The sequence below is a fragment of the Ambystoma mexicanum genome, chromosome 6q, assembly GCF_040938575.1.
Source record: "Ambystoma mexicanum isolate Mex_15411 chromosome 6q, UKY_AmexF1_1, whole genome shotgun sequence".
Classification (NCBI taxonomy): Eukaryota; Metazoa; Chordata; class Amphibia; order Caudata; family Ambystomatidae; genus Ambystoma; species Ambystoma mexicanum.
The window spans coordinates 1,065,306,911-1,065,333,143 of NC_090937.1; positions in this window are offsets into that span (position 1 = coordinate 1,065,306,911).

A 26,233-nucleotide genomic window follows, 5' to 3' on the forward strand; every position below is an offset into this window, starting at 1 on the left:
TGCTCCTCCTGCTATATCTGTTCTTGTCGCTCTCTGCTCTTCCTTTTCTGATCATCTTCTCGCAATTACCCTTTCTTTCCCGTTCATCCTTATCTTCTCTTTGCCTAACTTCCTTGAAACTCTTCCCATCTATCTTAAGTAATATCTGGCCTCCCAGCCATTCTTCTGCACGAGCGCTATCTCATCAGTTTTATCCTTCTCTCCTTTCCATCTCTTAATTTCCCTGTCTATTTATGTTGACAATTTTGACCGTTCACTCCTTTCTTCTTTGTCTTGTATAATCTTATAGATCTCTTCTTTTCTCTTATTCTCCTCTGGACTATCGTCATTATTGTAAACCGGTGGTTCGTATATCAGATTACTATACCCTGTTTCCGCTTTCAACTCCTTTAAAGGGTACAACCCTATTTCTTCTGTGCTAGCACCTTTTACTTTGGGCGAGGTAAGGGGAGCTGAAGGCTTAACACCTTCCTCCTTTCGCTGACTAAGCATCCACTCCTCAGGTGGAGGGTCTTCCCTTTCTTCCTGGTACTTTTTCCAGAGCTCCAAAATCGCTAATCTTTTCTATTCTTTCTTTCCTGTGTACGCAGCATGCAAGTATGTGGTCATGTGTTGCAATACCGCTTTTGACAATGATCCCCTTGTGGCCATGGCATTACCATTTTATCTGCCATGCCTTTCACCCATTCCGCACTATACTGTTTGAGCTTCGGCATGTGCTTTGGTAATGTTTTACATAAGTGCATCAGAGGAGTATCTCCCATAATGACAAGTCTCAATTGACTATCAATACTTACCAGACTTATAAGATAGATTTTATATTTCTACTTCAATCACCACTTTTCAACGTCTTTAAAACAACAAATATGAGCATACACCATCAATCGCTGCTCAAGCCTCTAATTTCTTAATTAGCTATCTCTACCTTTTGATTGGTACCTATCACTGTGCTACGCTCAATCAGTGTTGCTCCTCAACTTTTTCAATTTCTTCACAACTTCTATCGCTATTCAATATTTTTACTCAACAAACAACATACAGACTAGTTAACATTACATATTAATAAAAACCATGATCACCCTTTTCTCTCGCCTTTTCTTTATACCCTATGCAGATTTGAGCCGTCACCTTATGTAACTCTAATTACGCATTTAATGTTTCTGCTCTACCCCCGTTGGAATTTGAAATGTCTCCTTCTGAAACTCCCTTGAGTCAGGACTCCTAGGCGCTACCTTTTCTTCACACAATATTTTCCATTACTCAAAAATTATCACAATCCCATCCCCTTAATTTGCCATTCCCCTTAGTCTACTCACCATTAGTTCATTAATCGACTCGAGGCCTTTGGTATCAACTACTCCTCCAATCCAATCACTTCGCCTTCTGTCCGCAGAGCGCCTGTGGAAACCGGGCAGGGGTTTCATCAAAGGGGGATCTGGCCACCTTCTCGGTTCTTAAAGATATTAATACACAATGCCAGGTAGAAAAGGCGCGGAGCGCAACATGCTGCATACAGAATCCCAAACTACAGAGACACAAAGTGATTTGTGCAATTACCAGCAAACATCAAGGTCGAACGTCGCCGCACTCAAAAAATGTCCACAATGTCACTGTTTCATTGCCAAGCAGTGCGCAGCAGGGAGAAAGTCCGGCGCAGATGGAAGGTGCTGGGGGGCTGAGGGAGGAAGGTCCACAACAAAGAGTAGGAAGGGGAGAATGAGGATCTGCCTTCTACCCCTTTCCCACCTCCACAATTCCCTCCTCTTATGCTATCCTCCTACTCCTCTTCCTACTTATTTCTCCCTCCTCTCAGCCTTCCCCCTCCTAGCACTTACTCCTAATATCTGTTCCCTTGACTTTTGATAGCAGCTTGTCTGTCTCCCCTCCTCCCCCCTTGTTCTTCTCCCTCCTCCCCCCACCCCTGCTTTTTAAATTTGTCACTGACAAATTTGGTCAGTAGTGTGCCTTGTTTATCTCCATCTCCCCACTCATATCCCCCGTCCCCCCCTCCCGCCCCTCCTCTTGTATACCTCCTGCACTACATCAATTGTCGCCAGACATGGTAATGTTACTGCTTGCTTTGTTCTCCCTCTTTTCCATTACCTCTTGCCTTACTTGTTCTATGCACTTGCACTATCAGAAATGTCGACAGGCCTATTACGATAGTTATTTTTCACATTCTGTATTGTTTCAAGGACTTTTACTGAATGTAACTGTATTTTCCTATGTTCCATCCCTCCTTGAAGTGCTTTGAAACACATTTTGTATAGGCGCTATATAAATAAACAATCAAATCAAATCAAATCAAATCTTATTGCAAGTTTTTTTCTAATGGCCATTCTCCAGAGGAAACCCTGCGATCTTCCGGCTAATGGCGGAGAATTCTCGATTGTCTGAAAGACTGGGGACAAACTGGTTTGGATCTTTTCCAACCATCCACACTGCTACCACGTGAACTTATGGTTCTTTAGCAATGTGCATGCAATGGATGGGGTTCACAGAATAACTCTCAGTCCAGATAATCGAACCAACTCAGGAAGATGGCAAAGGTTGCTGTTTTATTAACCATTATCTAAAACAGGGAGGTTACAATGGACATCAACGGACGTTCGCTCAGTTCTTGAAACATTTCTCATAAAACATACACTTTATACTAAAAATATGTCAGAAGTGTTGTCACAGTATGTGGCAAATAATAAAAACCTACAGCCGATTATAATTGGTTCAAGGGGAACATATAAGTATACTTTTTATAAGGACTGGGCTTTTGATGGGCTTTCTACCGTCAGGTGGACAAGTTATGCCTACCTCTAAAAATGTAATCTCCAACACTATTAAGTACACAGTTTATCATTGGCTCTAAAACTATAAGGCCCTTCATTATACATCCCTCTACAATTGGTTGGCATGCTCATGCCATGTCTGGAACATTCAGTTCAGTTAGCAGCACCATGCAGATAGTCTTTGAACTTGGCCTTGCAAAGTATCCATGTCTGTGGTAATATATGGGAGTACAGGCTTTCACTATCGTTGTTCTAGGACTCCAAGCTCAACTCTATTTCCATCCTCAGGTCACGTGATAGGAGACCACGATTTGGTCCATTCTGTAGCATTTAAATGTCTTAAATGAATACAACTTGGCACTCTTGGTGTTCTTTCTTTACCCCTTAATAAGGGATGATTCATCCTTCGAAAGTTTATTGCTTTCAAGAATAGATAACCAAACCTTGGATGCTTCTGTTTTGATGCCAGGCCAGACAGCTTCACCAGGCTCTTCCACAATCTCAGCTTATTGTTGCTGCAACACAATTCTCAGCCTTTCCTTTCCACGGGTTTCAGCTTACTAAATTCGTGACACTGATGTCCAGTTCCTATACAACGGCAGCTTTGCATGCAGTCTATTCACTACGTATAGCCAGCTTCTTTGATCACTTAATCTACATGCGTTTCTTCATCTCTACAATTATTGAACGGTTGCATTTCTGTAGCACTTGGCATGTGTGCAATCTTCATTTCTGCATATGAAAGTTTACTCGATTCTTAACTTCGTTCTTCAATTCTCTAACATCCATACATTCTCTTCAGAAAGTATTCTTGGTGTGTCACGCTTGTCTCTTGTGATGTCACTAACTTCTCCTTTTCACACTATTACATATTCCTTCAGGGAGTTCCTCACTCAGATTGTCATCTCTTCGGGGATACATTTGATGCGGCTTTCTACCTTTTCTCAACTACTCACTGTGGTTTTGGCATAACTGCAGGTGTCAAATATGGCAAAGTCTCTGACTTCCAACATATAGGAGGCAGGGGGGTAGGATTTCCTGCAGAGGCATACAGCTGCTCCTCTACAGTATCACACCCAACCCATCACACCCCACCAACCAAAATCTGCTACAAGGCACCGGGCCAGCACAAACACATTCATAGATCCATTCACACACCATTAGTTCCCTCATTCACATGTGCACCCCACATCATACACTCACACATTGTTTAAAATATAACACACGCTTGAATTCACACAGACATACATACATACATATGCACACCATACATGCATCACTCATGCACAAGAATACACACATACTTCCAACATTTTTTATTCTTACCTGCTCCGGACCCAAATATGTGTCCCCTAAGGAAGACTTTCGCTCCAGGCGGAAGCCAGCTACTGTGATCCAGCATCCACCATGCAAACAGGTACTAGGAAGCAGGGAGAGCTTACTGGTTCCTGTCATTTGCATTGGGGCTGAAATGTTGGGCACAACAAATGTAGTTTTTCTTTTTTAAGTCATAGTGCATTGCGCTTTGTCTTCAGAAAGAAAGCATTATATTTCTTTGTGAATTTGAAGCACTGACTTTAGAAAGAAAGGATTTCTTTCTGAAGCTTATCAGGGCTTCCATCCATGACATGGTGTGGCTGGTCCTCCGCACCACAGGGAGCTGATGTGGCTCCCACTATGCAATTGACCGTTTGTTGGGGCACCACCTGTTTCTTCTCTGCCCATTGCTCCTCCATCTTCTTCAGCACAACCACCCGCTCCTTATCTCCAAATCTGATAAGCTTATCATCTCTGCTTCATGCTCTCCAAGCTGTGTTACCTAGCTGCAAAGTTATCTGGAAAATCCCTAGTGTAATTTCAGCTACAATGTCCTCTTGCATTGAGTCAGCTAGTACTGCCCAGTCCACCACAGAAACTAGCTTGTTCAAATAACTCTCAAAGAATGATTCCCAGCCTGGCACCCCTCTGAAGACCCTTCCTCTACCCCATAGAGTCTATGCCTCCTATGACAAACTCTCCTTTTGTCATTCGTGCCTCCTACACCTCAGCCTCTGCCCCCTAACCTGTGACAGTGGCTATGACGAATCAATTTCCAGGCTACCAGTGGTCCACGGGTGAATATAGGTTTCTGAACCATCAATGAGCCCCACACCTCTAATGCACCAGAAGGGATGCAAACATTTTGGAATAACAAGCACATTATAAACATCCTTGTTCAATTTTGCTAACGTGGATGGAACAGTAGGCTTATTTCCAAAAGGTCATGGATCGGTGGTTAGTTGCAACAGAGCTACCATACAATTATTTCCCATTAATAAAAGGGACTGTTCAGTCAAGGATGTATCAAAAGTATCTACTATATTTATATGACAATGACAATTCTAGCAAAACTACAACCTACCCTGTAATGGAATACAGAGGACAGACAGTTACACAGAAGGAATAGGGATTCACTCTGGATACTGACAGGAGCGTAGCCAGTATGGTTAAAAGCCACATCAGTTTAAGTTTACTTGGCTTCAGCACAAAGGCAACAATGGGTCTTAGAATGTCTCTAGGGGCCTTCTGGGAAATCCATATTTAGATACCAGTAGCACTATGGAACATTCAGTATGGGACCCTGAGGGACAGAATTGGCTGAGGTTCTTTGATGATTGGTTACTCGAGATTATGAATGAGCGAACCAAGAGTGATCGGCCAGGGGAACCCACTTGGAGTAGAGGTACCTCATCTAGCACGCTAGATTACACCTTTGTGAGTTGCGAACTAGCTGCTAATATTAGAGATATGGATTTGATCCCTGATTCTTGGCGTGATCATGCAGTACTGAGCCTGAGTGTAGGTGGGTTGGGTATGAAAGCCTATATTAGAGCTATGGGCGATCTAAAGGTAAATTCTTCCGGCAACCGTATAGTTTGTCCAGAGAAAAATATTGAAAAAGCTGTAAGAGCTAATGCCCTTTTGACCACTATCAATCCTACATTTTTTGAGATAATGTCTTCTGCAGAGATTGAAGGATGGTTAACTGTCTTTTCTGCCACCCATGCTACCACTAAATTTAACCTGGCGATTAGAGAATCTGGGTCAGGACAAGTTTTTAACAGCACCATTAGGGATGCCAAGCGTAAACTAAGGGGAGCTGTCAGGGCCAGACAGGTAGAAAGTAGCAAACAAGCAAAAAGTCAGACAAAGCCAACAAAACCCAGGAGAATCGAATAGCCTTTAACCACCTAACTGACATTAAACCTGCAAAAGCCTTTAAGTTGTTGGGCATTACCCAGCATGCCTTGGGCATCCAAGAACCAAAGAGAGGCCAAGTCGGGTGGGGCACACCAAAGTGCATGTGCACATCCAAAGGCACAGAGCTTGTGCTTGAGATTTCGACCGAGGAGGACGCACGTCAAGCAGCTCCTGCAAAATCACACGCAAGGGGCACAGCCCCACCTGAGCAGTAATCCAGACCCTCGCATTACTCAGATAAGTGCCACCGCGCCCTACGCATGCAAAGCGGATCAAGGGAAATGTGCAGGGGGCCACAGTTAGCCCACCCCAAGCCCATGCACCTACATTGCAGCTAAGTTACTGTGCTGTGATATTTAACCCTTACTCACCTGTCACCAAGGCTTACAGCATTTGGAACAACGTATTATGTTTTGCAGCAGCTGATTTCAGTCCGCATTGCATTTTCAGCAGTCGGGTGTTTCCCGTCTCGTGTAACAGATAAACTAGGCGCATGAGACGGAAAAAGAATGCACTCAGTTTATGCTCAAGCCACGCGTGGCCACATACCTGTTGACTACCATATATATTTAGTAACCAGAGATTTGGAAAAACTCACTGTCGGCGCTGCCAACCCATATCAGTGTAATGACAATATAGCGGGACCTCAAATGGTTAAAGTTTATGCTATTAGATATACATATTACCAACTTGAAAAGTTCAACAAAAAGTGTGCCATAAACAAAAACCGCCACACGCCAACACGTGTTTCAACCCTAACCGGGCCGTCTTCAGGGCATATAAAATATCTAACTAACAGAGAGATAACAAAAAGATACATATTACATCATTCAAATCACCAACATCAATATAAATCCATAGAATATTCATCAGTTCCAATGTCAGAACATAGAAGCACGGAGAAATAGAGGGATAGGGGAGGGGAAAAAGGAAACAGAAACATAATGAGTGAACAGTGCTCAATAGTCAACGGATTTTCAGTAACAGTATAATTCAGATAGGGGTGTTGGTGAGCCTATTCACATCTCAAAGGATACAGTCATCAACAAAAAGGTACCTGATAGGTTGAATATGCAGTACTAGCAGTATGCAAAATGCAGTATGGTATTAAGTAGTTTTTCCATCTAATCTCAAAGGGACGTCCATGTGGTATATATTAATCTGAAATAGCAGACACATCCTGCAGCTGTAATGGCCAGTCACCAATAAACTAAGGAAATACAACTCAAGGTGCATGTAGAAATGGAAAGCTGCTCTAAGGCTTACCTTTGGTTCACAACATTTTTTTGTGTAAAAAAGTACGAGACGTATTTTCAAAACGGCATGGTGTCCGGATTCAAGATTCCGAATCTTGAATCCGGACACCATGCCGTTTTGAAAATACTGCTAGTACTGCATATTCAACCTATCAGTTACCTTGTTGTTGATGACTGTATCCTTTGAAGGGGTACGTTTTGTTTGAAGGGCTTTCTGAGAAATGACCCCTCTGGTCCTCATTCCTTTCAATAGCTATACATACCCTGTAGACATATATGGAAATCAGACTTATCTTTGGGTTTGTGTGCACTTCTCAACATAGGATAATTTCTCAGACACCTTTACTTTATTATATATATTTACATGGGCCTTGAGACAGAAAGCCACATGCGCTTTCCAAGTTGAAAGCCCTAAAGCTTACTGCATATTAATGTTACTTGTCAGAAGTTGCAGAACAAAGTTTATGTGTGATTGTGTGTTGAGTGTGGTAAGAAGAGTGAATGACCACGGATCCTATGGAGTTCAGCACACACTAATGCTGTGGCTCTTTTTTCAGAATGAACCTGCTCCTATAAGCAACTGACGTACCACAGGACTTGAAGAACCTTTGCAGGAGACAACAGGGGACCACTTTTCAGGGACCAGACTCCCTAAAAGATAAGTGTGCATGCCTGTTTATGTAACCACACTAGTGGTGTTGAGTGGTCCTTGCGTTCCCAAAACTGCCTACTGTTAATGATGTGCATGCATGCGGGTTCTAACGTAGAATGGGAAATTGTAGCACTGTAGAGGAACTGAACAATGCTTTGCAGAAGCTGGACCAGAAGTGCGCAAGAATCTGACCCTTTGCTAAAATCCCCCAGTCCTATACATAACCTCTCCCTAACCCTTTACCCCGTTAACCTAAACCCCCATACCCATCCAACCATCGACACCCCAACCCTCCTTCCCTGCTGTGGCCAGGGAAACCTGGTTAAGCTGTGTCTAACAGGTCCCAAGACCATTTTGGGGTGGTTGGTTTGTGCCACTCCTGCACTTTGGAGCTGTGAACTACGACAGGAGTGATTAGGAGAGCCAAGAGGGTGGCACACTCATTGGTGACTTTCTTATTGATGTCTAAGAAATTAAGGAGCGAGTATCGCTGATGGCTTAAGCGTTGGAGACGCTCGAGCAGAAATACCCTGTGGCTACACACAGTGACAACTCTCTGCAGCAGGACCAACTGTAATATCTGGGCACTTTTTGGTGATGCCATGTGTAACAAACAACATTCCCTGATTAACCCAATTGATGCAAAGACATGGGGCCTCATTACAACTTGCGCGGAATGGGTTTAATGGCATCGGTAATGGTGCCGATGCCGTTAAACCCACTCCGCACTATTACGATGTCCCCTCGCGGGACCCGCTCTGGACGTCTGGTTTTTCCAGATGTCCATAGCGGGTCCCGCGAGGGGACCAGGGAGCAAACAACAGGCCCGTTCGTAATGGGCCCATTGTTAGCTCCCTCCCCATTCCCATTGAGCCCTATGAAGGCTCGAATGGGAATGGTGAAGGACCGGGCCCGGGTTCCCTGAAGGAGGAAATAACGGGCCCTCCATACTCAGAATGGCCCAGTATTTCCCCATTCAGGGAACCCGGACACAATTTTGGAGGCAGCCATGCCCTTATTAAGGGCATGGCTGCCTCCAAAGTCGTAATGAGGCCCATGGTGTTTATTCCTAACTAAGCGTAACCTTCCTGTACAAACTTCATACACTTTGATAACTGAACCTAACACTATGATCCCCCTTTTGTTGTTATGGTTGAAGATCTGGTAAATAAAATCCAGCACATTAAATCATCTAGAGCCCTGGGCCCTAATGGGCTAGCCAATGTGGTCCTCAAGAAAGACCCCCATTTCTGGGTGGCACTCCTCAAAATACTCTTTGACAAAGTATTAGCAGATGTTTGATCCCTAATACTTGGCAGAGAGCAATATTGATATCGGTCTTTAAGAATGGAATCAAAACTGTTCCGAGTAACTACCGGTTTCTTTCTATGTTAGATTGCACAGGGAAATTATTTGCCTCATTCTTGCTTCAGGGTCTGCAAGCCTGGGTAAATGAGGAGGGCATATTGGATAGATTCCAAAGCGGGTTCAGAGACGTCATTATTCAACTATGCAAAACTTGTCCATAATGGATAAATTGAGTATTAGAGCACGTCTTCCGAATAACCCACTATTATATGGCCTCTTCATTGACTTTAAGGCCGCCTCCAATACAGACTGTAGGTAACGGCTCTGGCACAAACTTCAGATGTTAGGTTGCTCTCCTGGCATCCTCTATTATCTGAAATTACTACACACTCATACTTCAGTGTGCATTAAATTGGATGCACAAGGCACGATGACAGAGCCTGTTAATCAAAACTGTGTGGTGAAGCAGGGATGTGTAACGGCCCCCCTGTTATATAACCTGTTTGTCAGCGATGTTCCATTAGCATTTAAATCTATCCTGAATTGTCCTCCTAAAATTGGATTTACCATTGCACTGCTCTGGCCTACGGCGATGACTTGGTCATTTTTGACCATACGTTTGGTAGAATGCAACACTTGGCGGCGGCATTATGGTCTTATGTGGATACCAACAGTTTGACAATTAATCGAGACAAAACCTTAATGATTCTTTTTGCCAACAAGTAAATTGCCCGAGTAAGATTGCAGGTTCAGGCCAGGGAAGTCAACTACACGGCTCTGTATGAATATCTCAGGGTAGAGTTTGATGTGATGAGGGGATCTGTTACATGTATCCAGATACTTCAGAAGAGGACAGCACAGTAAACTGTTCTGATCTGCCAATTCAATAAGAAACAAAGTGGTGATTCCATATGGGAAGGACAACAGCTTTATATACAGTACTGGCCCCCACTGTGACCTATGGGCTTGAAGCATTAACCACGATCGATCTAAATTGGCTCCAGATAATTGAGGGAAGGTTCTGAAGGAAGTTGTGAGGACCAGCTCACTGTATACCTATGGCAATAATCTGCCTCAAGCTTGTCTTTAAGATCATTAGTACTGAAGAAGAGAGCACAATTGTACGTTAAGATGCTCAATGCCCCTACTAACCCTCTCCTGAACAGTATGGGTGATGAACAGCGTAAAACCCAGGCGAAGTCGAACCTGAGCCATAGTATGATGGTATTTTTTCAAGAGATTGGTTGGGAACCCAAGGGGGGAGACGATTGCCTTCATATGATGACCTCCTTAGGAAGACGCATTGCAATTTGGGATTGGCAAGAAAACTTGACCCACTTGAGCTATTTGAAAAGCTATCCATTCATATTTCTTTTTTTTATTGTGCATTTTAGTTTATTAACAAACTTTTATACACTTCGTCATCAACATGTCTCTTTCCTTTTAAAATAAAAAGCGATAGACCAAAGAATCAACAAAGCAAAACAAAAGGTCCAATCTTTACACTTTACACTATCAAGAGCGGGCCTAGACGTCATCATTGATGATTCAGATTAGTGTTTCCACATTGATCAAACATGAATACCATGGTTCTTCAACTTTGATCATTGTTCATACTCCAACCTGCCTTCGCCCTTGTTTGACCTGTCATGTAGTTCCTCGACCGCACCATCAACATTATTTTCTTGCTCTTTCTGTAGGTTTTCCAACAAATTTATTGCAGCACACGTCATGCTGAAGTTATGTCCTCTAGAACCATTAGCAACCAATCATCGTTTGTCAATATTTGATATTTATCTAAAAACTTACCAAGAATAGTTCTCATACCTACTGCCTTTGGACACATTAATAGTAAATGTTTCACTGTTTCAGGACTGTTTTGGGAATTGCATATTCTACATCGACCTTCGTTTACTCCTCATCTTCCTGTCCTATGAAGATATTCGTTGGTCGGGTATACATTTAATCTTATGCGCATTAATATGTTGCGGTGCTGTTGGCTGGGAGGTTTTTGCATAAAATAGGGTCTTGTTTTTCTCTTTCTTTCTATTCCCATTGTGACTCTTATTGAGGCAGATTGCAGCGTTCTTTTGATGGAACAAATCCAGTCCTGTAGCTTTACTTTAACCTTTCCTGGATTGGTTAATAGCTGATTTATGGATGAGTCCAGTGACTTCACATGGTCCTTACACTTACTTTTCCACTCTTTCAGTATCTTCGATCCTTTCCCATTTCCTTCCTTTTTTAATATGTCCTAGCCTTGGGCTGGATGTTCTTCACAAATTTTCCTTAAGAGACTAAGGGCCTCATTACACGGTAGGAGGTAATCATGCCGCTAATAGCGGCATGCCTACTCCCTTACCACATATCGGGTCCGGGTAGGCGGTATGGGATCTTACCGGGTCATTCCGACCCTGGAGGACCCGGTAAGTCCCCATTCCAAATACCATTCCACATTACTATTTGAGCCCTTATAGGGCTCAATGGGAATGGGGAAGGAGCTAATAACGGTACCGCAATTTGCGGTACTGTTATTAGATCTGAAGTCCCTCAGCGGGTCCCGTCCTTAACGCCTGGTCAGACGAGGGGTTAAGGACGGGACCCGCTGAGGGACCTCGTAGTAGAGCGCTAAGGGATTACCGGCACCGGTGACCTTACCAGTGCCGGTAATCCCTTAGCGCCTACCGTGTAATGAGGCAGTAAGGCTTTTCCAAAGCACTACTGACTCGAGTGATTGCAGAGCCATTTCCCTGCGGATCGTCGTCATCGGGATACTTTTAGGTAGTCTCAGAACTTTCTTCCAAAATTTCCCTTCAAGGGCTTCCCATACCTCCCAAGATAAGTTTAGACATTCATATCAACGGTATTATATACATTCAAATGGCCTCAACGTTATATGAATCTCTGTCCTTCACCTAGTCTGAGAAGATTCATCATGCTTTTGAGAATTAGCGATCTGCCTGTCCTTTCTGTAGTGGGTGTGGAGCGAGGTATCCCTAAAGAGGAGTGCTACTGCCGGATGTGTACCAATAGAGAGCAGTGGGAAACAATTAGACATGCTCTAACTGATTGCCCACTCTGCGAACAACTTCTGTTGGCCATCTGGGCAGATTTGTCCACCAAACCGAGACAATAAAAGACAAATCATTCTGCAACCACTGTATTAACACACATAATCAAAGTTTACATATGTCTCTGTATAGGATATGGAACATAGTATATTCAGAATGATGTCTTCTCATTGGACGAATGAGCGGTACAATTCCCTCTCAGCTGTTTAAAGTTCCTCTTCTGATGGTTGGTGTTGTCTGTGTTGGTGTGTAATCAAGGGTTAATACTGGTACAGACTTTGCTTTGTTCATCTTGAGTTTTATTGGTTTGGGTCTGAGCCCCATCTATTTGATAGAAATCATGGGCACTCATATTTTTCTCGTTGTCACTCATGTATGGGTGGGATTGACACACTCCTGTTTTCTTACTTTGCCTCTCCTTTTCTCTGCTAATTTCGCATGCATTCATGTTTGCATTTTACCCTCACACTACCACCTTCTTTAGGCAAACTAGGGTGTGAATTTACTGGGTCAAATCAGAATCTGTGTGTGTGCACTTTGGACACAAACCCTCGCATGCCTTGAAAATACAGTCTACTAAGAAATAACGACTGATCGCATCACTGTGACGCCGAAAACGTATTTTTTTCTTTTTCATCTAATGTTTGCACTTTTTCTCACAGATATAAATGGTAAGTGGGGTAGGGTATTAATTAGGCATGGGGATTGGTGAGGTGGCTTTGAGGGTGCCATCCCCCACATTTATTTGCGAGAAGTTCAACAATTCAAAAACATACATTTTACATTTTTGGAATTTGCATTAAAAAATGCGCAGTGATCACATAGATCCTCACATTGACAGTTCCAAATTCAAATTTGACACGCTACCCATACCATCACGAAGCCCCCCAAAATGGTTCAATCATAGAAACATCACCATGGAAAAAGCAATCAGCTCTCTCAGATCCCCTCTGCAGCTTGAAGATGGCGTCCTTGGTAAAGGTTATCACAGGTGAGGCGCACACTCGCCCCCTACATGTCATCAATGTTTCCTTATCAGAAGGCATCCTCCTTGACACACTGAAGAGTGGCAATATGTTCCCATTACAGAAGAAGGTCAGTCTCAATAGACTGAAACCTGACCCAAGCTACTCCTCACTGATGATGTCCAATGAGGCCGAAACATGTCTGCGGATGCTTGTGGTCTCAGGCAGAAGGGATGTGACCAAGCAGATCAGGCTGGACGGCCCCTTTTGGGTGGCACCAAGCCTGGTTTGCATATGGTCTTTCCCCTTTGTAATGGCTTGGCAGGTGAATAACAATGGTCTGGAGGGTTACTCAGAGCAATGCCAGAGGTTAAGATGAATTCTAAACAAATCAGCCATCACCTCTTTTGTTTTGCTCAAGTACAAAGAATTTCCATAACATGGTTTGCATCCTATCTGACCAACAGACAGACACTAGATTATTCAGATGGAAACCGACAGATGCATGGACTATCTCGTGGCTTATAGAGCATTGCAGGGATTCATACTGTATCAATCTCAGTGTGGAGTCATTGTGGGAATGCCTGCCAAACTGCAAAATCAAGATACGCCAATATGCTGATCACACACACGCCACCAGAAAGTCAGCACTGTTGATGACATTGTTCATCAGAAAGTCTGACACTTTTCCAAACAGTCCTGAATACAAAGTGCCTGCTTCTTGCGAGTTCCGCCAAGTGCATACAAGCCCCAATTTGGTTTTCAGAAATTAAGCTTGATGGAATCACCACCCATCTGTCTCCCAGCACCATGTCACTCGTATTCGTCATCAAAGGTGAAATCTCCATCAAGGCTTCCATCTGCAAGAAAGCAACATTTGCTGGTACATTGTGTTCTCCTGCACAAGGTCAAGGACTCCGTCCAAGCCCTGGTCATAACCAGCGTAGACAGTGGCAAAACACTCAATGATGGTGTCCCAACCTCCACACGTCTCCCACTGAAAGCTGTCAAACATGTATCAATTAGCTTCATAGAACTGGACTGGCTACACCTACGAAGCTACATCACCTTAAAGATAGCCTGCATCACAAAAAGATGGCGACAACGAACCTACCTTTCTACCGGACCAAAAAACATCTTCTGAAGCCACAGTGACACAAGACACATTGACGAGGCCAAACTGAAAACCAAGAAATACAAGAAAGAAAAACAAGAAATAAAGTATTTTCCTGCCACACGACTTTTCTATACGACGGCACATAAACAAACACCAGGACAGATGTCACAGATCACTCGCGTTTACACTTCAGGAAGCAAATGAAGCCATTAATCTATAAGCAACAACTTGTCATCTGATGATCTTTGATATCATTCTCCTATTCCATCCTCTCACCATTTCCCTGCCTTCTTTTGAAGTGCTCTCCCACCCATTTCTTGTGCAGTGCTTTTTTGCCTCTGGACTCGGTTTGCACAGCACAGAAACAAACGTAAAATGGAGCCAGGTAGATGTGCTCCAGTTCCGGTTGCAGAGTAGTATTGGGGAATCTAAATACAATGCATGATAGGCCGGTTTTGATGCAAATTCAAAATGGACATTTTTACACGAAAGTGAACGTTGGCTCTACAGCAATTTATTTGCTCTGCCTGTTGCCTCTGCTCTATTCGTACTCCAGTACAAATCCTTTAGCCAAAACCTCTTTGCTCAGGCAAACAAAAATAATGGGGGTCAGTTTGACCCTGGCGGTAGATAGACGTGCCGGAGTAATGAATTTTTCGGCGCCTGGGAATGGCCAATTACTGGGGTATTACAGCCCTGGCGGACCCGGTAATTGCCCATTCCCGGGCGCCAGAAAATATTACTCCCCATTTCCACTTGAGGCCCATTGGACTCAATGGGAATGGGGAGGCCAGATGCACCGGTACCATTCACGAATGGTGGCGGTGCATCCGCTGAGTTCTGCACGCGAGTGGCATTCCGCCAGCCAGGTCAGACCTGCTCGCAGAACTGGTATTTTGCCGGTCCGGAAACAACAGTACCGACAAGCTTACCGGTACCGTTGTTTCCAGACCGGCAAACTTATAATGAGGCCCAATGATGTAAAATTGATTATTCTCCAGTTTTAAGAGCTGCCCGATCACTATGTAAAATAACTAAGGCTTTCTGTTGCAGAGAAACATGTTTTACTGTATATATTTTCTGTCTAGGAGACACTTTTGGCAGAGTGGGATGGGCTGCCCGTTACGCTGTGCGCGAGGTTGAGCATCAGCAGACATGGAAGACTACTAAAGTCATATAACCCATCGATTGGCTGTTGCTCTGTTGTGGGTGGAGTGCACAGATCATATGATCAGTGTCAGGTCAATTATTGGGCCTAGGCTGAGAGAGAGGCCAGTAGGATTGGCAATCAGGTTTATGCAGGAGCCAATTAACAGGGTGGTGCTATTGTTTGGCCAGCGCCACAACACATTGGCCAGTCAGGCATCATTGGCCGGTCGTGTCCTGGATCAAGAACGCAAATAGCAAATTAATTTGCCTGTTGATTTGCTTCCTGTTTTCTTCAAAACAAACCGTAAAAAAAAAAAAAAAAAAAAAAAAAACGTCGACTTAATACCATGCATTGCTCCAGCTACCAGTTATAACAGTTTCAACCAGTTGAGTTTCCTAACTGGATGTTGAGCAACATCATGCTTCATAGCCAGGATTAGGTTAAAAGGGGAACGCCATTGTGGTATGTCTGCATATCCACACAGGGATAGATTTGGTTTTTCACGGCATCATACATAATAGCGCCTTTCACTCGTTTTTCACTTTTCACAGACGGACAGATTTTACCAATCGAAGTTTCACTTCTGTAACGTGAAGGGAGGCATGCATGTTATGAATCAAGAATTGTCTTTTCTTTTTAATAACAATGAAAACATCAGCTGGCAAATTATTGCAAATAGGTTGCCAATTTAGTGATCCAGGTCGAAGCTGCGTTCAACTATTTCAATCTATGAGGCAAATTCGTTTGTCTCCTCGTGCTTACATTGACGTGTACATCAAAGCATCAGTCAAGGCCTGGGTCCGCCTGCTTGTACAAAATATGGTTACTCGGTTGATCTCCACTTTCCTTTATTGCTTTTTGGATTTGTAATTTCCCTTGATAAAAATCTTTTTTTTTCAGCCGACAGGAAAAGTAATTAAGCATGCACCGTTCTCCGCAAAGTCATATCTATGCCAGCCAGTTAAATAGCTAGACACTTTTCAAAAAGCTTCAAAAGGCAAGAACGATAACGCGAAATATGATTAATGAGGAATTGGTGGACGATTATTTATTCCAAAAGGCAAGACACAGAATTGAAAATGAAGTGGACACGCTCTAAACACGGATGGGGAAACCACAAGACGTGCTACGTACGACATTACCAGAAAACGATGTGGATACTCTGTGAGACCGGAAGCAGGATACGCCTGGTTTATTAATTAGCCTTGAGGTGTACGTTTTATTTTTCTTCTAGGACCCATGCGTAAAATAAAAGCTCACTCTTTTGCTATAAAACTATATTTGAATGTTGTATTTGTATTTATTGCAGAGGGCAGAACCGGTCCTCATTCACAAATAGTTTTTCGATGGAACTTTCCCTTGTCACTGTTGGGCAGACATTGATGTAGTAACCCTGTGGGAGACTACACAACCCTTGTCCTCTTGGTATTAGGTAACCCACCTTTTGGTATAGGTATGTACAAAACAAAGTTGGTAGTGTGACTGAGCAGCCAGGCTTATTTCGAGAGGAGTAAATGTGATCTGTAGCAATGAAATCCACAAATACAAGTAGCCAAGTAACACTTACACTCAAGGTTTGTAGTTATAAATAATTATTTATTTATTTAACAGCTGTTTTTACATAAGCATCCTTTAAAAAGGGCAATGTATGTAACAAATATACTTTATAATACATTTCCAGAATCAACACAAAGCTAGTAGCTACTCTTTAGAGATGGTTCATATAAATTTCCTACACCCTGAGGTGACTTCACTAACTAAGACAGTAATTGCATTTATATCTCACTAGTACAGTTTGTAGATTCTGAGGTTTGCAGAAGGGAAAGGTTAAGGGAAAGACAAATGTTAAACAGTTTTACAGAGCACGTGGGCACTTTAAATGTTCCAATTAAGTCTAGATAAAAACCTTTCCCAGCAATAAGAGTTAGAAAACAAGTTATCACCTATGAGGGACAGTAAGTACCAAAGTCAAAAGGACTATAAGAGTCTGTAGGGATCCAGGACAGCCAAAGTCAAATGGAGCAAAATCTATTGAGCTGAGGCACTTCATAGATAGTAAAAGTATTGCACAAAGTTAGAGAGTTTGTTGAAGAAAAATCAATGTAGGGTCACAAGCTGTTACACTTGTGAAAGGTAGAGCTGAAATCAACTCTAGGAAAGCAGCTACTGCAGGTCTCAACTGAGAACAGCAAAGCTACAGACACTGAGGTAGTACCCCAAGTCAGAACAGTATCTTTGGTCAGAAGAATAGTGGTCCAGATGGCTTCTGTCTGGTTGGATCGATGCAGATCCTGCGTCCCTGAGTCTCAGTTGTGGGGACAAGAGAAGGACGTCTGGGGACTCCTGAGGGAGCAATTGAGAGGTCGACAGCAGCTACGGACACTTTTCGGATCAGCGGCACTTCGCGATTTATGCTCTTGGTAAACAGCACCACCGAACTAGCACAGAAATGAGAATTGTCCCTAGCACTCATCCCTCCCAGACTAACGGACAGGAGGATTTAATCCGCTCCTTGATGAATCTCCTAATCCAGTCGGTCACACTTCATGGAGAGACCAACAGCATGTTTGGGGTTACACCCTGACCTGTGTTCTATGGGAAATAAAACCCTTGGAGGCTGATTGACCATCTTAACAATTCTGGATGTTCCCCCTTAATTTGCATTAACCATCTCAAGGGTTGGTGGTCTGTCTGAATAACAAAAGTAGAACCATACAAGTATGGCCTAAACTTCTTCAGAGACCACACAATGGCGAGACATTCATGTTCAATAGTTTCCCACCTTGTCTCATGGTCCTTCAGTTTCCTACTGATGAAGCAGATATGGTGTTCCCTGCCTTTCTCATCCAGTTGACTCAAAACTGCACCTATCCCTGTATTTGAAGCATGCGTTTGTACTATGAATGATTGGTTGTAGTCAGGAGCTTTCCTTCAAAAGCCTGAGTGCACTCCTCATTCCACCTGACCTTCTTGGGGAATGTGGGTGAAGAGATTACATTCAAGGAAAAAGCAATGATCCCATAGTACTCTTTGAAGTTCCTGTAGTACCCAGTGCGGCCTAGGAAGGCTCTCACTTGGGTCTGAGTAGTAGGGGTGGCACAGTCTTGTACAGTGTGTACTTTGCTGGGCAATGGCGTTATTTCACCTCCTCCTACCTCATGTCCAAGATATACCACTTTTCTCTGAGCAATTTGACATTTACTAGCCATTATGGTCAGATGGGCCTGTTCCAGAGCCTGCAAAACATAGCCTAGGTGGTGAAGATGTTCTTCCCAAGCGGGGCTGAACAACACTGCATTGTCATCCAAGTATGCCATGCAGAAGTCCTCTAACCCATTCAGAACTTGATTTACTATCCTCTGAAATGTAGCAGGTGAATATTTGAGTCCAAAAGGCATAACCTTAAACTGGTAGAGTCATCCTGTGGTTGGTGGAAAATGCAGTTTTCTCCTTGGCATGGTCTGTCAGAGCTATTTGCCTACAGCCTGAGTTCAGGTCAAATGCACTGAGGAATTTGGCTTAACCATGTTTATCCACCAGCTTTTCTGTCCTGGGTAAAGGATGGGCATCAGTCGTGGTTACTGCATCAAGAGCTCTATAGTCCACAGAGAATCTTAACTCTTTGGTTCCTTCTTTTGGTACTAGTACAAATGGACTAGCCCATGGATTTTTAGATGGCTCCAAAATCACAAGATCAAGCACCTTCTTGACCTCGTCCTTTATGTGGGTTCTGTACATGATCTGACATTCTGTAACCCCTGCTTTTCACAGGGAGACTGTCACCAGTGAGAATATCATGCTGGCCCTAAGGGGTCAAGCCTTTTGTCAGTGAGAACAGGGAGGCAAAATGATTCAACAAGCCGTGCACTCCTCCTGTTGTTGCAGAGTCAAATCTGAAGAGAGTTTTACTCCTTCAATTGTCTCATCTGAGGGTTGTGTCCTGAGGAGATCAGGGAGAGGCTCACTCTCCTCCTTCTCTTGATCAGAGGCTAGAAGCAAAGCTCCTAGTTGTGGTCTGGAAACATAGGCCTTCAGATGGTTAGTGTGAGAGACTCCACAGTCCTCCTTGGGATTGCCCAAGTCCACTAAATAATTCAACTCTCCAAGTTTACCCACAATCTTGAAGGGTCCGATCCATTTGTCCTGTAAGGCCCTCTGCCTTGTACGTACCATAACCAAAACAAGCTGGCCTGAATAAACTCCACCATGTTGGCCTTGTGGTCATGCCAATGTTTGACCAGAGCATGACCTGCTTTCAGGTTATCTGAAGCTTCTGTCATCATGAGTGCCATCCTCTTCCTGAGGCCTTTCACATAGTCAGTGACTCTCACTGGCTGTAGGGAAGGAGCAAGCTCCATCCCTTCCTTGATCAGGGCCAAAGAGCCTCTGACTGGATGACAATAGAGACGTTCAAAGGGGCTGAACCCAACCCCTGCTTGAGGGACACCTCTATAAGCAAAGAGAATGCATGGCAGTAGAAGGCATGGCAGTAGAAGGGCCCACTTTCTTCTAAGGGGTTACTATAAAGCACCTATCATGCCCGTCATAGTTCTGTTAAACCTCCACCAAACAATTGGATTTGGGATGGTAGGCATTTGAGAACGTGTAAGTCACTCCACAGTTCTTCCACATGGTCAGCATGTAGTGGGACAAACAATTTGATCCCCTGTCAGAGATGACTTCCTTAGCAAAAAGTTTTCATAGTTATGGCTTCAGGATACCTGGTAGCATGGTCTACCGCAACCAATATAATTTGGTTGCCTAATTTGGTTGCCTGAAGAAGTTGGAGGGTCTAGGGGACCAACAATGTCAATCCCCACCCTTTCAAAAGGGACTCCCACCACACGGAGGGGCACAAAAGGTGCCACATTCTTGGACCCATTCTTGCCAGAAGTTGACAAGTGTGGCAGCTCTTACAGAATTTCTCTACATCAGCCCCATCCTGGGACAGTAGAAGTACACAGATAACCTCTCTTTGGTCCTCTTGAAATTCATGTGGCCAGCCAGAGGAATCTCATATGCCAACTGTAAGAACCTTTGTCTCTCCTGGGGCACTACCAGTCTCCTGTAGTCCCCTGGGGTAGATTCAGTTCGTTCACTGTAGAGGAGGCCATCCTCCCAGTAAAGCATATGCTTCCCTGGCTCTTTCCCTTCCAGCTGGGAAGCTGTCTGCTGGCGCAGACCTTCTAGAAAGGGACACTCTGTTTGTCCTCAGCAAAGTCTGCCCTAGAGGGTCCACCTTCACGATTTTAGTGCTTGTTAAACAGCACCACTGTGGATCTTGGATACAGTTGGGCTTCCTTAACTCCTTGAGTACTGCACTCTGGTGAGGCGACTCGAGTCCTGGTCATCCTACTTCTGGAGGGTCCTGGGGGGACTCCTGGAGCTTCTGGCCAGATCACAAACGTTGCACTCGACTACGAATTTCTCGACCCCTGGCACTTAGATCCTGCAGCAGCAAAGAAATACAGCCAGTTGGGAATGGTGGTCCAGTGGAGTTTGTTTTGGGGTTAGTTGGTCCCACTAACCCAAGGGAAGAAGTTGTCCCTTCCAGAGCTTCTCTTGTCAATTAGAAAAAGGAGTCTCAGCACAGCAGCAGGGCTTTACCGGGCAGTTCAACGGTCAAGGAATATGCAGCAAGCTTTGTTCACGGTTTCTTCACCGGGTTGTTCTTCCCAGTGGTCAACTCTGTCTTCAGTCCCAAAACCCCTGCCTTTTAAACAGGTTTTTCCCATTCATGCACAGCCTAGCTGTCACTCACACAGCAGGGTGGCTGTCCTGAAAGGTCAGCCAGACAGCCAATCAGGACTGGGTGCATTTAGGCATTCCCAAAGACAAAGGACAGGGGAATCTCCCTCACTTCCTGCCCTTCCAGACACACTGGAGCCAGAGGCGGGTTTCAGTACTGAAGAACGCCAAAGGCAAAATGAACAAAGGGCTGAAACCTGGTTTGGAGTGCAGAGTAAAACCCATGAAAGTCCTCAAAAACCGAAAATGCCAAAAAAGGGAGACCAGGGATATTTTGAAAAAATGGTCACCCATGAGTGCTATTCAGCCTGCAGTAGAAAAGCACAATGGTAGGAACATTAAACCACTGCCAACAGCCATTTAAAGTAGTGAGGGTAACATACAAAATGTTACATGAGAAGGTAGGAAAAGGGGCTACTAAATAACCCCCCTGCACTCCACATAAGATGGGGTGTGCTCTACCTAAAAAGAGAAAACATAAGTAAAGTCAATTTCACTTTACTATTCTTGAGAACATTAGTTCACACAAGAAAAGTTATTTAAACCTTATGAGAAATCTAAAGGATTTCTCTGTGAAACTGCACTGAAGGTGCATGATTCACTATAAAAAAGTAGATGCCTGTGGCGTTTGTCAGACTCAAAAAACAAAGGAAACACTTAATCTAAATCAAGACATGAGAGAGTGAGATAAAGGGTTCACTCACTCCATGGTTTACATTAAAAAGGCCAAAAGTACAGCAAAAGAGCTGTGTGTCTCTAAGGTTGAAGGGAATTAACACAGAAATGAGAATTCCCCCAAACAATCACACCCTGAAAGCATCTGATTTTTTTGTATTTCCTTTTTTGGAAAGGTCCCCCTTTGTAGGGGGCCATAAAAAGGCATTTCATTCATCAATCCATGCAAAGATTAGATGGGGCTGTCATTTCTGCTCGTTGTGACTCATCCTTGCTGTTGAGACAGGCCATGCAAGAGGCAAGTCTGTTAAAGGGTTCTCTGATCGCGATAATTGTGGGGGGCTTGAGCACCATGAGCCGCTGAAGAGCCACACAATCAGAAAAACAGCAACACATGATGTGCGACCATTCATGCAAAGCACATCGCCATCATGTCATCAAATGGCAGTCCCAAAGATGGACGCAGAAAGAAATAGAGTTTCCTACCCGTACGTTGACCTGGGAGGAGGATAACCTATCAGTGTTAATCTGTGGAGTAAATGTGAATTTAAGTACCAATCTTCACTAGGTTTTGAAGAGGTAGGGCAGAGCCAGCCCTAGGATTTGTGATGCCAAGTGTGACAAATTAAGGTTGGTCTCCTTAATTTACAGGAAGTGACATCATAGGATAATGACCACTACGTATGTAGGCAGCATCGAAAAAATGTGTGTGTGTGTGTATTGCATGGCCTGCGGTAGCAGCAATATAGTTATGGTTAAGTTGCTAAACCCATAAGAAGAGCACTTTTTGGGCAGTTTATAACTTTGCTCCCCCTGGACGAATCCTCACCAAAGTTTGCAAAGTATATGGCCCACTCTGAATCTTTTTGCAAAGTTTGGTGAGGTTTGAGAGGGGGCAAAGTTATAGTGGGTCCCAAAATTTCTTTTTTTCCCATAGACTGAATGGAGAAAAATATTTCCACACGCCTGCAGCCCAAACTGCTGGATGGATTTTCACCAAATTTGCGGCAGGAGTGGCAGCTTGGTCCTGAAAGTTTTCTTTTGTGAATTTGGTGAAAATCTGTGCAGTACTTTTTATAAAAACAATGAAAAAGGTGGTGTCAAAAAATTAGTTATATCTATGTCCGCTCCGCGGACACACTTCCCTGTTCGCTCTCTGCGGACAGGACACTGATTGGATAATCGTTTTGCGTCGTGTCCGCAGACAGGTGACATGTTTGCTGATTGGTTGGGGTGAAGCATGAGGTGCGTCATATTCTTTCAATGTGCCGCCATATTACATCAGCAGACATCCACGGACAGCGCAGCACGGAAGTAAGCATAAATCTAATTCTGGGGAGTGTGTTGTGTGTTCCACATGGGAAACATAGGTAGATTAAGCTGAATTTGATTGCATATTTTTCACTACCTATACAATCCTCCCCATCGCCAACCCCTAATCTCTGTCAATAATATGTATGCATTATATATGATTTATCAATATATTTTTGTATTACTTATTCTGTATGTGGATATATGGCTGCTGTTGTTATGGTTTGTGTTTTGTATACTGCAGTGCTTACAAATGAGATATTTATAGCTCTAATTGACAAAATAGTATGGTTTTTTAGCGCAGATTTGAGAAAGGCTCTGCTGAGCAGAAACACGTGTTATCGTGGGCTTTCAATGAAATGAAATATAATTAGTTTGAACAATTGGCACAGAGTCAAGGAGTCTCCTCTTTTGCTAATTAAGTATCAAGCGGTTTAGTCTTCATACCGCTGACTCCGAGGAATTGAGACAACCAATGCTATTACTTCAACTAACATTGGATTCTGAGGTTAGCAAATAAACAGGTTGAAAAAGGAGTCTCCTATTAGAGCAGCTGTGTTAAAAAAGCCAAACTCTTGTGTATATGTATTGATGAGTTTGTGTGTTGGTTGTAATTATTATTTTAGAATGTTAATTGAAGTGGATAGGTTTTGAGTGGATGTGTTATGGGTTTAGGTTGTTGTCATTCTGCAGGTGTTTGGTTTTATGGTTGTGTTATGCTGTGGTAGTTGTGGCCAGGGCATAGGCCATGCACCCAAGACTCTAGGCCCTGGCCACAACCACCACAGCATAACTCTACAATACTACCAAATATTTTGATTGTGGTATGTGCGCTGCTTAGGGAATATGTTTTCAAAAATGTGAGTACTGATTGGCAGTAGTGTAATAGTGTTTATAGGATAGTGAGATGATGTGCCTTTGTTTGTTGGATTGTGTTCAGATTGTTGGTGTTGAAGACAGTAGACATTTTGGGTTGCATTTATTGGTGAAGTGTTTGTTTGCATCTCTGTGATATGTTGCTGTGCTTGTGAATGTCATTATTATATACTTACTGTTTCCTTTGTTGAGGTTGTATGTTGAGTTTTGGCCAGGCCATACAGTCAAGATTGTAGGGTTTGGAAACAAGAATGTAGCATAAAATACCCATGGAAGCAAACATTTTGTATTGTGGTCTATGGTCAAGTGTTTGCTTGAATGGGTGTGTTATGCTGTGCTGTTTGTGAGTCCAATCATTATATACTTACTGTTTCACTTTGTGTGGTTGTATGCTGTTTTTACCTGACATGTGTAGTTGGCAAAGATATTTCTTTTCAATCACTGTGATAAAATAAAAAAATAAATGTTAGTGTAGGTAGTTTATAATGAGTATTGCATTGCATAATAGACATTTCTGTATTTTGTCGACCCTCATAGTTAGTACATTAGAAGTATATAGTTCAAACCAGTGTACTGTGCAATTTACTCAGTTCCTGTGTTTGTTTATTAAATCATTGGGTCTGTGGGAAAAAAATCCATGCTGGATTAAAAGAAGAAACTTTGTACTTTGTGGTACAATATATTTCTTCCATTGAGTTCAGTAGGAGGAATTGAATAGGTGTATGGTTTTTGATTTGGAAGTGGTGGTAGTAATGTCGCAATTAGATAGCAGTTGGTTTATTCTATTTGTTTATTTCTTTTTCTATTTTAGTGGTATTTATCTGTATGCTGGCTTGTTGCAGATTTTTGGGGCAGTTAGATACCTGTTGACGTATTCTAACTGTTTACTTCTTGTGTTATTTTAGTGCTATTCATTTATCTGTTTGCTTGTTGTAGAATCTGGGGGCAGTTAGATAGCTGTTGGTGTATTCTAACTGTTTATTACTTGTTTTATTTTATTGGTATTCATTTATCTGTTTGCTTGTTGACTAATCTTGGGGCAGTTAGATACATGTTGGCGTATTCTAACTGTGCCTTGTTTTGAAGTTGAAGTGTTGTTTATGTTCATACACAGATAACATATAACATTTTGGTTTTAAGAATATTACGTATGCATTCACAAGATTTTGCTGGTAATCTCTGTTTTACCATAATGGTAGAATCATTACATTTGAACCATCCACAATCCTTTTGTGTATATGCAGTATAGTGACCTGCATTGGTTGTGGTTCCTGTGTGGTATATTATACCTATGGTTGTGAAGGTTTTCTTACCAAGTGATACTTGACCATTTGTGAATCCAGTCAACTTACAGTTGTTTTTGCTTCCATCTGCATTGTAACGTAAAAGCATTACTATTACGTATTTACTATGTGGCTGTATTTGTAAGGTAGAGCGATTATCTGAATTGGAGGTAGTACATAATCTGCTATGGTTCGTATTTTGTAAGTTGCTGAAATGGAATGGATTCACAGTTAGGTATGGATATATACACAAAGCATTCATTACAAACTTCTTCTTGTGCGACCTGGCTGCAAAGAGTGCATGTATGTTTCCACATGTATGAAATCTGGAAGATTTCATTTATAGGTATTTTGTTGTTTTCTAGTACTTGTAGTAAGTACAGTAGACCTTCTTGTGGACCTTCCTGTCTGTTAATGGTGAATTTGACCATTCCAGCACAGTAGTCCAATTCCTGCCTTATTCCAGAAACACTGTAAGTGTTGTCAGGATTGTTGGTTGCATTTCTATGAAGAACTAGCATTTGCAAACACAATTGTTCTGTCCGTTGTAAGTAAATTTTGCCAATGATTGGTGGCAATTGGAATAGAATATTGATTGCTACATTTAAACACTGGCGTAACATGGGCCCCCGCAGCCCCCGCTGTGCGGGGGGGGCCTGCGGTGTGGGGGGCCCCACCAGCACATGGCTGGGAGGGGGCCCCAGTAAAAAAAAAAAAAAAAAAAAAAAATTCTAAAAAAAAAAAAGTTTCTTTTGAAATTCACTCTGCATTCATAAAGAACATTTCTGTAACAGAAAT